The sequence below is a fragment of the Elephas maximus genome, chromosome 20 (genome assembly GCF_024166365.1).
Source record: "Elephas maximus indicus isolate mEleMax1 chromosome 20, mEleMax1 primary haplotype, whole genome shotgun sequence".
NCBI lineage: Eukaryota > Metazoa > Chordata > Mammalia > Proboscidea > Elephantidae > Elephas > Elephas maximus.
The window spans coordinates 72180656-72192728 of record NC_064838.1 but is presented as its reverse complement, the minus strand read 5'-3'; the positions used below and the strand labels follow the sequence as shown (position 1 = coordinate 72192728).

Sequence of the window (12073 nt, the reverse complement as noted above, 5' to 3'; positions counted from 1 at the left end):
TTGACAGGGAACTTCCAGAAATTCAGGCTGGTTTCAGAAGAGGACGTGGAGCCAGGGATATCATTGCTAATGTCAGATGGATCCTGGTTGAAAGCAGAGAATACCAGAAGGATGATTACCTGTGTTTTATTGACTATGCAAAGACATTCGACTGTGTGGATCATAACAAATTATGGATAACATTGTGAAGAATGGGAATTCCAGAACACTTAATTGTGCTCATGAGGAATCTGTACATAGATAAAGAGGCAGTTGTATGGACAGAACAAGGGGATACTGATTGGTTTAAAATCAGGAAAGGCGTGCGCCAGGGTTGTATTCTTTCACCATACCTATTCAATCTGTATGCTGAGCAAATAATATGAGAAGCTGGACTATATGAAGAAGAACGGGGCATCAGGATTGGAGGAAGACTCACTAACAACCTGCATTATGCAGATTACACAACCTTGCTTGCTGAAAGTGATGAGGACTTGAAGCACTTACTAATGAAGATCAAAGACTACAGCCTTCAGTATGGATTGCACCTCAACATAAAGAAAACAAAAATCCTTACAACTGGACCAACGAGCAACATCATGATAAACAGAGACAACACTGAAGTTGTCAAGAATTTCATTTTACTTGGATCGACAATCAACAGCTATGGAAGCAGCAGTCAAGAAATCAAAAGACACATTGCATTGGGTAAATCTGCTGCAAAGGACCTCTTCAAAGTGTTGAAGAGCAAAGATGTCACCTTGAAAACTAAGGTGCGCCTGACCCAAGCCATGGTATTTTCAATCACATCATATGCATGTGAAAGCTGAACAATGAATAAGGAAGACCGAAGAAGAGTTGATGCCTTTGAATTGTGGTGTTGGCAAAGAATATTGAATATACCACGGACTGCCAGAAGAACGAACAAATCTGTCCTGGAAGAAGTACAACCAGAATGCTCCTTAGAAGCAAGGATGGCGAGACTGCACCTTACACACTTTGGACATGTTGTCAGGAGGGATCAGTCCCCGAAGAAGGACATCATGCTTGGCAGAGTACGGGGTCAGCAGAAAAGAGCAAGACCCTCAATGAGGTGGAGTGGCACAGTGGCTGCAACAATGAGCTCCAGCATAACGACAATTGTAAGGATGGCTCAGGACCGGGCAGTGTTTCGTTCTGTTGTGCATAGGGTCACTGTGAGTCAGAACCGACTCGGTGGCACCTAACAACAACAACAACCCACCAACCACTGCTGTCGAGTCGATTACGACTCACAGTGACCCTATAGGACCGAGTAGAACTGTCCCATAGAGTTTCCAAGGAGCAACTGGTGGATTTGAACTGTGGACCTCTTGGTTAGCAGCCGTAGCACTTAACTGCTATTCCAACAGAGTTTCCAAAAAAGGAGTTTAGAATGTTTTAATTCAGAACTCCTTAAAAAAAAAAAAAAAAAAAAATTTTTTTTTTTCCTGCTACCATCTACCATATTTTTAATGACTAATACTTTTATTTCACCTTGTTTTTACATTCTAAAATACTGGCTCTTAAAAAAGAATAATACTTGTTTGGATTAACCAGGATATTTGCTAATTTATTGGTTCACCCTTTCTTCTCCCATCTCACTTGTTCCTTTAGGGTTCAGTTTGTTTCTGGTTCAAGTATATCCTTTAATATTTCTTTCAATGAGGGACACTGAGTGCAAAATGTGAAAATGTATTTTGTCCTTCCTTTTGAAATATAGCCTAGCTAGGTATAGAATTTAGTTTCTGAGTTCTGGTTTCTCAACACTTTGAAGATATTTTCCATCTTCTGTCACATATTTTCACTGATAAGTCTGATGACATGTCCCTGTCATTCCTTTTAGGGTAATTGACTTCTTTCAGTGGTAATTTTTAACATTTTCTTACTGTGTTTGGTGTCCTGTAGTTTCACTGTTAATGTGTGGGTCTCAGTTTTTACAATTATTCTGCCTGAGACTTAGTGTCTACCTTTGATCCGATGATGACTCATGCTTTTCTTCAAATCTGAAAAATTCTCAGCCATGATCTCCATGAATAGTATCTCTTCTTCATTTTCTATTTTCTTTCCAATGAAACTTTTAGATCTATGTTGGATCTTCTAATTTTATCTTTTAAGTCTCTGAACTTTTGATTTTTTTATCTCCTTGTTTCTCTGTGCTGCTTTGGCAGTCTATTATATACATTCTCCATGTATTTCAGACTCTTTATAAAGCTCAGAGGGTCAGTGGATTGACACAGTGGCTGCAACAATGGGCTCAAGCTTAGCAGCAATTGTGAAGGGCTGGGCAGTGTTTCACTCAGTTGTACATAGCGTTACTATGAGTAGGAACTGACTCGACCACACCTAACAACAACAATGGGGATTATCTGGCTGAAAGGCATCAATAGTTGCCTATTTCCTACTTTCTTAGCTACTCTTCTTGGCTTCCAAGGCCCTCATGAATCCAGGCCTGCCATTTACTAGCTGGGTAACTCTGGGCACACTTCTGAGGGTACTGAAAACTGAAATGAGATAAAGGATATACAGTGCAGAGCAAGTACCTGACATGTGGTAGTATCCAAAAACCCACTGCCATCAAGTAGATTCTGACTTACAGCGACTGTATCGGACACAGTACAACTGCCCCATAAGGTTTCTTAGCTTGTAATCTTTACGGAAGCAGACTGCCACATCTTTCTCCCCTGGGGCGGTTGGTGAGTTTGAACTGCTGACCTTTAGGTTAGTAGCCAAGCCCTTAACCACTGTTCCACCGGGGCTCTTAATGTAGTAGTATCCAAACCATACCAAACCCATGGCCGCTGAGTTAATCCCGACTGACAGCGACCTATACGACAGAGTAAGAACTGCCCTGTAGAGTTTCCAAGGAGTCCTGGTGGATTTGAACTGGCAGCCTTTTGGTTAGCAGCTATAGCCACCACTACGCCACCAGGGTTTCCATATAGTAGTATAGGAAATAAAATTTGTTGTGATTGTCCAGCTCACAGCAATTCTGTATGATATCTGTCCTCAAACCATTTTAGACATGGCTTCTGCATAGAAACTTTCATCAATTTCAAGACCTTGCTTCTTTGGCTGTAGTGATTGGTTAAGACATGGTCACATGACTCTAACCCAACCAGTTAATCACTCCTTTCTCCTGTGCACTGGCTAGTGGATTAGAACCCTCGACCTTTCAGTTAGCAGCCCAGTGCTTAACCACTGTGCCACCAGGCCTCCTCTTCAAATCTGAAGTCAGGAATATTGGCTTTTTTCCTTTATCATTGCAGAGTACTTAAAATGTGTTAGTAGAGGTCTTGGTTGTAGTAAAGGAGAATGAAAGTGACCTGGAGAAAAGAGGAGGGAGGTAAGGATGGCAGACAGAAGGATTACTGACAACATTCAAGTTTCTAGTTTCACTGGCTTTGATGATATGGGACTTTACTTTCAGTAATATAAATTTCTTTTTTTTTTTAATTGTGCTTTAGGTGAAAGTTTACAGCTCAAGTTAATTTCTCATACAAAAATTTATACACATATTGCTATTGGACCCTAGTTGCCATCCCTAAAATATGACAGCACACTCTGCCTTTCCACCCCGCATTTCCGGTGTCCGTTCAACCAGCTCCTATCCCCTTCTGTCTTCTCATCCCACCTGCATACAGGAGCTGCCCATTTAGACTTTTGTATCAACTTGAACTAAGAAGCACACTGTTCACGAGTATTATTTTATATTTTATAGTCCATCAATTCTATGTCTGAAGAATTGGCCTAGGGAATGGTTTTAGTTCTAGGTTAACAGAGAGCCCAGGGGCCATGTCTTTGGGGGTCCTCTAGTCTCAGTCAGACCATTAAGTCTGGTCTTTTTTATATGAATTTGAGTTCTGCACCACACTTTTGCTCTGTCAGGAACTCTCTGTTATGTTCCCTGTCAGGGTGGTCAATGGTGGTAGTCGGGCACCATCTAGTTCTTCTGGTCTCAGGTCAATGGAGTCTCTGGTTTATGTGGCCGTTTTGTCTCTTGGGTTAATATTTTTCTTGTGTCTTTGGTGTTCTTCATTCTCCTTTGCTCCAGGTGGCTTGGGACCAATTGATGCATCTTAGATGGCCTCTCGCAAGCTTTTCAGACTCCCAGATGCCACCACCAAAGTGGGATGCAGAACATTTTCTTTGTTATGCCAATTGACCTAGATGTCCCCTGAAACCATGGTGCCCAGACACCTGCCCCTGCTACTCTGTCCCACGAAATGTTTGGTTGTGTTCAGGAAACTTCTTAGCTTTTGTTTTAGTCCCGTTGTGCTGACTTCCCGTGTGTTGCGTGTTGTCCTTCCCTTCACCTAAGATAATTCCTGTCTACTGTTCAGTTAGTGAATCCCCCTCACCCTCCCTCCCCACCCTTGTAATCATCAAAGAATGTTTTCTTTTCTTTGACTTTTTTCTTGAGTTGTTATAATAGCGGTCTCATACAATATTTGTCCTTTTTTGACCGATTTCACTCAGCATAATGCCTTCCAGATTCACCCATGTTGTGAGATATTTTTCAGACTCATCATTGTTCTTTATCTTTGCATATGATTCCATTGTGTGTATATACCATAATTTGTTTATCCATTCATCTGTTTATGAGCACCTAGGGTTTTTCCGTCCTTTTCCTGTAGTGAACAGTGCTGCAATGAACATGGGTGTGCATGTATCTGTATGTGTAAAGGCTCTTATTTCTCTGCAATGTATTCCAAGAAGTGGGATTGCTGGATCGTATGGTACTTCTTTTTCTAGCTTTTTAAGGAAGAACGAAATCGATTTCCAAAGTGGCCGTACCATTTTACATTCCCACCAGCAGTGTATAAATGTTCCAGTCTCTCCACAACCTCTCCAACATTTACTAACTTGTGGTTTTTGGATTAATGCGGGCCTTGTTGGGGTGAGATGTTATCTCATTGCAGTTTTGGTTTGCATTTCTCTAATGGCTAATGATCGTGAGCATTTCCTCATGTATCTGTTAGCTGCCTGAATGCCTTATTTGGTGAAGTTCCTGTTCATTTCCTTTGCCCATTTTTAATTGGGTTATTTGTCTTTTTGTTGTTGAGGGTTTGCAGCAACTTGTAGATTTTAGAGATTGGCTCCTGATCAGATATGTCATAGCCAAAAAATTTTTCCCAGTCTGTAGGCTGTCTTTTTAACTCTGGTGAAGTCTTCTGATGAGCATAAGTGTGTGATTTTTAGGAGTGCTCCCAGTTATCTAGTTTCTCTTCTGGTGTTTGTACATTGTTAGTTATGGTTTGTATTCTGTTTATGATATGTATTAGGGCTCCTAGCACTGTCCCTGTTTTTTCTTCCATGATCTTTATCATTTCAGATTTTATATTTAGTTCTTTGATCCATTTTGAGTTAGTTTTTGTACATGGTGTGAGGTATGGGTCTCGCTTCATTTTTTTTTCTTTGCATATGGATATGCAGTTATGCCAGCACCATAAGTTAAAGAGGCTGTATTTTCTCTATATAATGGACTTCGGACCTTTGTCCAATATGAGATGCTCATAGTTAGAAGGATTTACATCTGGGTTCTCAATTCTGTTCCATTGGTCAATTTGTCATTGCATGAGTACCAGGCTGTTTTGATTATTATGGCGGTATAATATGGTCTAAAATTGGGTAGTGTGAGGCCTCCCACTTTGTTCTTCTTTCTCAATAATGCTTTGCTTATCCAGGGCCTCTCCCTTTTTCATATGAAGTTGGTGATTTGCTTCTCCATCTTGTTAAAAAATGTTGTTGGAATTTGGATCAGGATTGCATTGTATCTGTAGATCGCTTTGGGTAGAATTGACATTTTTACAATGTTGAGTCTTCCTATCCATGAGCAAGTTATGTTTTTCCACTTACGTAGTTGTCTTGTTTTTTTGCAGTAGAGTCTCGTAGTTCTCTTTGTATAGGTCCTTTATGTCTCTGGTTAGATTTATTCCTAAGTATTTTATGTTCTTGGGGGCTACTGTAAATGGTATTGATTTGGTGATTTCCTCTTTGAAGTTCTCTTTGTTAGTGTAGAGGAATCCAACTGATTTTTCTCAGTACTGTACATTTCTACATTTCTTTAATATTTGAGTATTTTATAATAAGCAGGAGAAATCTTATAAATTTTTTAAAAAAATCAGAATTCAACATGAATTTTATTTTGTTGCTCAATTCCTTACATTTTTTATTTCTGTGTTTTCAGAATAAATGGTTATTACCCTCTTGCCAGCTATGGAAATGTAGTTGCTGCAATATTAACATTAAATTTGTACAACCATTCAGAGTTCCCGCAGCCTTTCATGTCATCTTACTTGATTCTGGGAGCTGAGCAGGCCAGGTAAGGTCAAGTTTAGATTTTACAAATGATGTTCAGAGTCAGGAAGGGTGAGAACCCAGCTAGGTCTTAAACATTCTCTAGCAAGAGAGGTTGGCGTTTACTATTTGGAAAGTTGTCAGATTTTGTGCATTATAAAACATATTCATTAATTGTTGGTAATTAGAAAAATTCAGAGGAGCCTGTAAAATTTTATTAGATCAATTACAAAACCCACAAAAATGCATACTTGGTCCATAATTTTAATTCATGTTCTCAAAAGCACTTTCATTTTCCCAAAAGTTAATCTTCACCATGTTCCTAATCAAGTTTCCACTGTGCTTTTAAATTCTAGAACTTTAATATAGAGGAGGGATGATTGGAGGGAATTTGTTGACCTCTGACTAGACATCCACAGCGGTTAACAGGTTTATGTATGCATGAAGCTAAATTCTTAAGGTAGAATCCTGTAACCCACATAGCACATGGGTAATTATTTACAAAGGTGACCTGTAATTACAAAGTGCTTTAGTAATATTATCACAACTTTGATTTGCAGAACTCAAATGCTTTCATAACATGAACTCATTCACTTTCACTGAACAGATAAGGAGAGGTTGGAGGACAAATAGCATCCCTATTTTCCCCGCTGGAGTTGAAGTAAAGGGAAAGGCATGAGGTACTGAAGATAATACAAAGCAAGAGCAGTTGGACTTTCTTTGTAGTTTTGTCATGATTGTTGCATTCACTGTTATGAGAATGTCTGCATTTTAAGTAGAAAATGTAATTTATGACGATGAATATAATTTTAGGTAGAAATTGTTTCTAGAGCATCAAGACATGGATATGTCAAAGAATACCGGAAGGCTTGTACTATTAATCTGCATTGTTTTTGATCTTGCAGATTCTGATATTTTATTATGGGGCTAAGGATAAGCTTATTGTTATAAGTGAAGCATTATAATAATCTGACGGTTCTGGCGTAGATCCCCTTTCCTGCATCCAGACTGCTCTTAGACTCAAATCGATCCTCTAAATATAAAGTCTATCCCAAGAGATACAACTGATATGGGGAAAACGGGCCTTTTTAAAACAAAGTCTGACGTCACAGGTTCATGTTCTAACCAACTGTACCTTTTATTAACCAGGGGCCTTTTATTAACCAGGGGCTGGTGCCACCTGGGAGGACAGACACAAGCGCACAACAGTCTTCTGCCACACAATCCTGGAATGGTAACAGTGTGCAGCTGCCTAAGAAAGAGAAGCAGTTTCAGAGCTATGGGGTGGCTTGGAGGGGCGGGGGGGGGGGGGGGGTAGGAAGTGTATGTGTGTGTGGCAGGGTTAGGGAGTTATTTCTCTTTCCATCCAAGGACGATACTTATTAGAAATTTTGCACATCGTTTTTTATATTTAATTGGTTTTTCTTGCGTGGGAGACAGAATCCTTCAAATGCATAAGAATAAAGGGAGAAAAAAGAAGAAAAGCAAGCCTGGGAGGGGGCCTTTACGAAAGGGGGACCACAGCCTTGCTTAGGATTGGGACTGCAAGCAAAAAAAAAAGGCTCAGGCGTCCACAACCTGTTTGGCTGCAAATACGCCTCCCTTCCTTCGGGAGAGCCAGCATCGTCCCCCTCCCCCTGGATTGCAGCCCCCAGGCATTACCTCACACCCTTCCAGTGCCCCTACACCTGGCCGTCCCACCCCCGGCTCCGCCACGTTCCCGACTCCCCCGCCCACGGCAGCCGCAGCTCCGCGCCCACCCCTCGCGGCTTCCTCCTCACGGCCGTCTCCCCCTCCGGCAGGCGCGGGGGGCCACCGGGGAGCGCAACGGCGTAGCCAATGGGCGCTCAGCTTTCTCTGGCCTCGCCCCCGCGCGGCGGCCAATAGCGGCGAGCGGTGGTGGTAATGCTGCGGAGTGGAGTTTGGATGCCGCTGCTGCCGCGGGCTGGAGCGGCACTGCCGCGGGGGCTGACGGGGTATTTCGGGAAGGGGGTGAGAGGAGGAGGAGGCGGCAGGCGCTGTGGCGGCCGCTCGGGCAGCCTGTGGAGGCAACCGAGAAAAAGAGAAAGAAAGGAAGGAAGAGAGCGTGGAGTCCTTAGGAGGAGGAGGCGGGACCGGCCGGGCTCCTCACCTCTCTGCGGCGGCGGGCGGCCCGGGAGGCGGTTCCCCCCCTGCCCGCGGGCTCCTCAGTTCAGCCGGCCGCCGACCCGCGGCCCCGGGCAGCTGCTGAGGCCACCGGGGTGGCAGCGGCGGGCCGGGGTGTCGGCGGAGGCTGGAGTGGGCGCGGCGGCGACCGCCATGGCGTTCCTCAAACTCCGCGACCAGGTAGGTGAGGGGCGACGGAGGGGCAGCGCTCCGACTGAGGAGGAAGGGGGGTAGGGCGGGCCGGCGACGTGGGCGGCTTGGACGCCTGCCCGGCGGGGTGGGTGTGCGGGAGGCAGGGGTCCCGCCTCGGGGACAGGCGTCTACACTCTCCGTCCGCGTGTGAATCGCTAGCGGCTACCCCCACCCGGTCTCCTTCAGTCCCGGGCTCCGTCCACCGCTCTGGGCCGCGCTGTCGGCCCGCGCCTCCTGTCGCCTGCCAGGTGAGGCTCAGGCCTGACAGGTGGCTTCCCGCAGGCGCGCGGAGCGGTGCGGGCGGCCGTGACCTAGGGTCACGACCTTGCTTGTATGCTTCGCTGGATGGATCCTGGTTCAGAGCAGTTGATTCTGCTTAGGGAGAAGTTATTCAACGTGCAGGTTGCCAGATTTGTTTTCTTTTGACATCTTGTGCACGTTCTTGGTTACTTGGCTTGGGAAGAGCTGGTCAGAGATTACCTGACTCGTGACTTTCTTGGCCTGAAAAAATATTTTGTATGTAGGAAGGAGATCGCAACGGTATCAGAATGATTGGTTTGTCTAAATACATAGGTAATGAGGCTTTCAGGAGATGCAGGCGCTTGCAGACGTTTGTATCTTTCCTTAAGGGAAAAAAAAGAAACATGAAATTTACCGAGTCGTAGGAAACTTATTAGTGCTGAGAACTTATTTTTGCTTTCCTCCCTTCCTTTTGTGAACAGAAGATAATTGGACAGATTTGAAGGAATAGTTACTCGCATGCATTGGGAAATTATTCCATAAATCAGTACCTGTTTTGCAAAATAATGGGGGAAATTTTGAGATGTGCTTTTTAATATCGTTTCTTAGTGAATATTGTGCCTTGCGTTCTGAATCTAAGTAGTATGAATTCTCATTTCCTAAGTGAATTTTATGTTTAGGCTGGTGCTGAAGGTGTGTATCATTTGGTAGCAGAAGGGGTCTACTTGGTGCTGACATCATCTCAGGACATGATACTTTGAAAAACTGTTCAGTCAATCTTATGCCTTTTATTTCAAATTGTAGGACTGCGCTGTCCAGTACAGCCACTAGCCGGAAAACAAAAACAAACAAAAAAAAACCTGTTGCCGTGGAGTCCATTCCGACTCATAGTGACCCTGTAGGACAGAGGAGAACTGCCCCCATAAGGTTTCCACGGAGCAGCTAGTGAATTCGAACTGCAGATCTTTTGGGTAGTATCATAGCTCTTAACCACTGTGTCACCAGCCACTAGTCACCTGTGGCAATGAACATTTAAGTTGATTAAAATTAAATCAATTTCAAAACTCACTTCCTCAGTCCTGCTAACCACATTTCAAGTGATCAGTAGCCACATGTGACTGTTAACTATTCTACTGGACAGCACAGATAATAGAAGATTTCTATCATCAGGGAAAGTTTTATTGGACAACACTGTTAAAGAATAACAAGCAAAGCTCAGTTGAAATAAAACAAATTGGTTTCTCTTTGGAAACTGATTCGTGTACAGTTATCTCACATTATACGCCAAGGGTGTGAAACTCAAAATCTAAATTTTCCTCAAATTTTTACCATTCTAAATAACTTTGTGTTCCCATAAGTAATGGTTGAGGTAACGATTGTTCGCTTTCTTTAGTTTCTAATCCTGTACTTTTGGGAAAGTTATTTTTATGATTTAAATCATTGTATGTGCTACAGTTTTGGTAAACTTTTAGGAGAGCATACTATTTTATTCACTGTCAGGTTTAAACAGAAATAGGATTGTGTTTTCAGTTGGTCACAAAATCCAGTTGCACCTTTGTGTACGGTATTTAGGAATTGCACTTATGAAGTGACTGTGATGCTAGTCCAGTTTTATATAATATTTAGTAATACTAAGTGGTAAAGTTGATCTGTTAAAACGTCACCTGTAAACTTGAGGGTGATTGGATAAGTTAATAAAATGGCCTGGCTCAGAGGGGGTAAAAGAACATTGAGGTTTACCTGTAAATCACTAAGCCATTGGCTTATCTGGTCTCTCTTTTGGAAGACATTGAGAAACGAGTTTAGTTTTTAATTTTGCCTAGTTTAAACGGAATAACTGTTTTAGAAGTTGTCTCGTATGTTGATACTTTACAGTTAGAAGTGATGGTAAAAGTCAAATGGAATGTAAATACTATTTGAACTTTCTCATCTACAGAAAAAGCAGCTCAGCTAAGATGAATTATTTGGAGGAAAGCAGGATGAGGTCTGAATAAGTACAGGTGAGTTTTAAAGCTGGAAGTTACTTGACATAAATTTAGCTGAACAAAAGCATAAAATGAATTGGCTTCATTTACATTTGAGGCTGGAAGTAGTAGAATCTACTTTTCTAGATCTATTTCCGTATTCATCTTGTATTTTGTTTTCTTCTAGTTTTGTAAAATACAGCCTATTATGTACAAGCTGTAGGTGGGTAGCAGTCATTTTTTCATTATGTGTTTAAGCGTCAGGAGAGTTAGCGATGGTTTAAATATAAAATCAGTGAGCAAATAAAGCAGTTTGTTCAAATACCGAATCAGTAATCTGAATGAGAGAGCTTTCCTTCATCTTAGGCCAGTACCTAATTATGTGGGTAAAAGTTATTACTTACTACTGTGTATTAATTAGTGAAAATAATTTGAGACTTTTTAAACTAAAATTAATTTCTTATTCTTCGTAGAGTAGAAACATGAACTTTTCCCCAGATTATTTTGCTTTAGTTTACACAGCATGAATCTGTAACACTTCTAGGGTTTTATTCAACAGGTGTTGCTGTCAGTATTTTTCTCTTTGAAGTTAATAAAAATGTAATCCTACATGATTGCATTTAATTTATTAGTAGTGATTCATAGCACACTCATTATAATAAGAAAGATAGAAGATCTTTGTTTAGATCAGGGTTCACAAATTCACATGCCTATGGGGACTACAATAGGGAGTGATGTCCTGAGATCACGGCTTATAGGAGCAGGTATGTTACTTGCTGCCATTGTTAACTGTGCAGGTATGCCTAGTGTCTTTAGAACTCCTTTTTTTTTTTTAAGGAATTCGGCACTCTGGATTCTTAATACAAAATCTCTTTGTATAAGAATTTAATGCTATGATTTTAAAAAGGGGCTTGTAGGGGACTAGCTTGCAACCTGTAGTTTTAATCAGCCTGAGAAAACAAAGTACTAAGTAAGATTCCTGTGAAAAAGTTTTCTTCAAGGTAAAATGACCAAACTGGTCATTGGTCATAAACTTTAAAAAATTGAGATATGATTTAGGTCACATATATTGAAAGGTATATATATTGACTTGTGGTGACCCCATGTGTGCAGAGTAGAACTGTGCTCCATAGGGTTTTCAAGGCTCTGACCTTTCAGAAGCAGATCACCAGGCCTGTCTTCTTAGGCTCGTTTTGGTGGGTTTGGACCACCAGCTTTTGGCTAGTAGTTGAGGG

At 41.9% G+C, this 12073-nt stretch overlaps 1 protein-coding gene across 18 annotated transcripts in view; it reads left to right on the top strand.

The window, feature by feature from the left end:
• The first annotated feature begins 8267 nt into the window (after positions 1–8267).
• LOC126063604 (ral guanine nucleotide dissociation stimulator-like) overlaps positions 8268–12073 on the top strand; it is a 57771-nt gene continuing 53965 nt past the window's right edge. For 16 of the 18 annotated variants that reach the window (XM_049862033.1, XM_049862032.1, XM_049862026.1 and 13 more), the window contains exons 1-2: positions 8268–8622; positions 10811–10874. The gene's annotated coding sequence lies outside the window, so the exon portion shown is untranslated. The remainder of the gene's footprint in view (positions 8623–10810; positions 10875–12073) is intronic. The other 2 variants (XM_049862028.1, XM_049862027.1) reach the window with 1 other exon arrangement.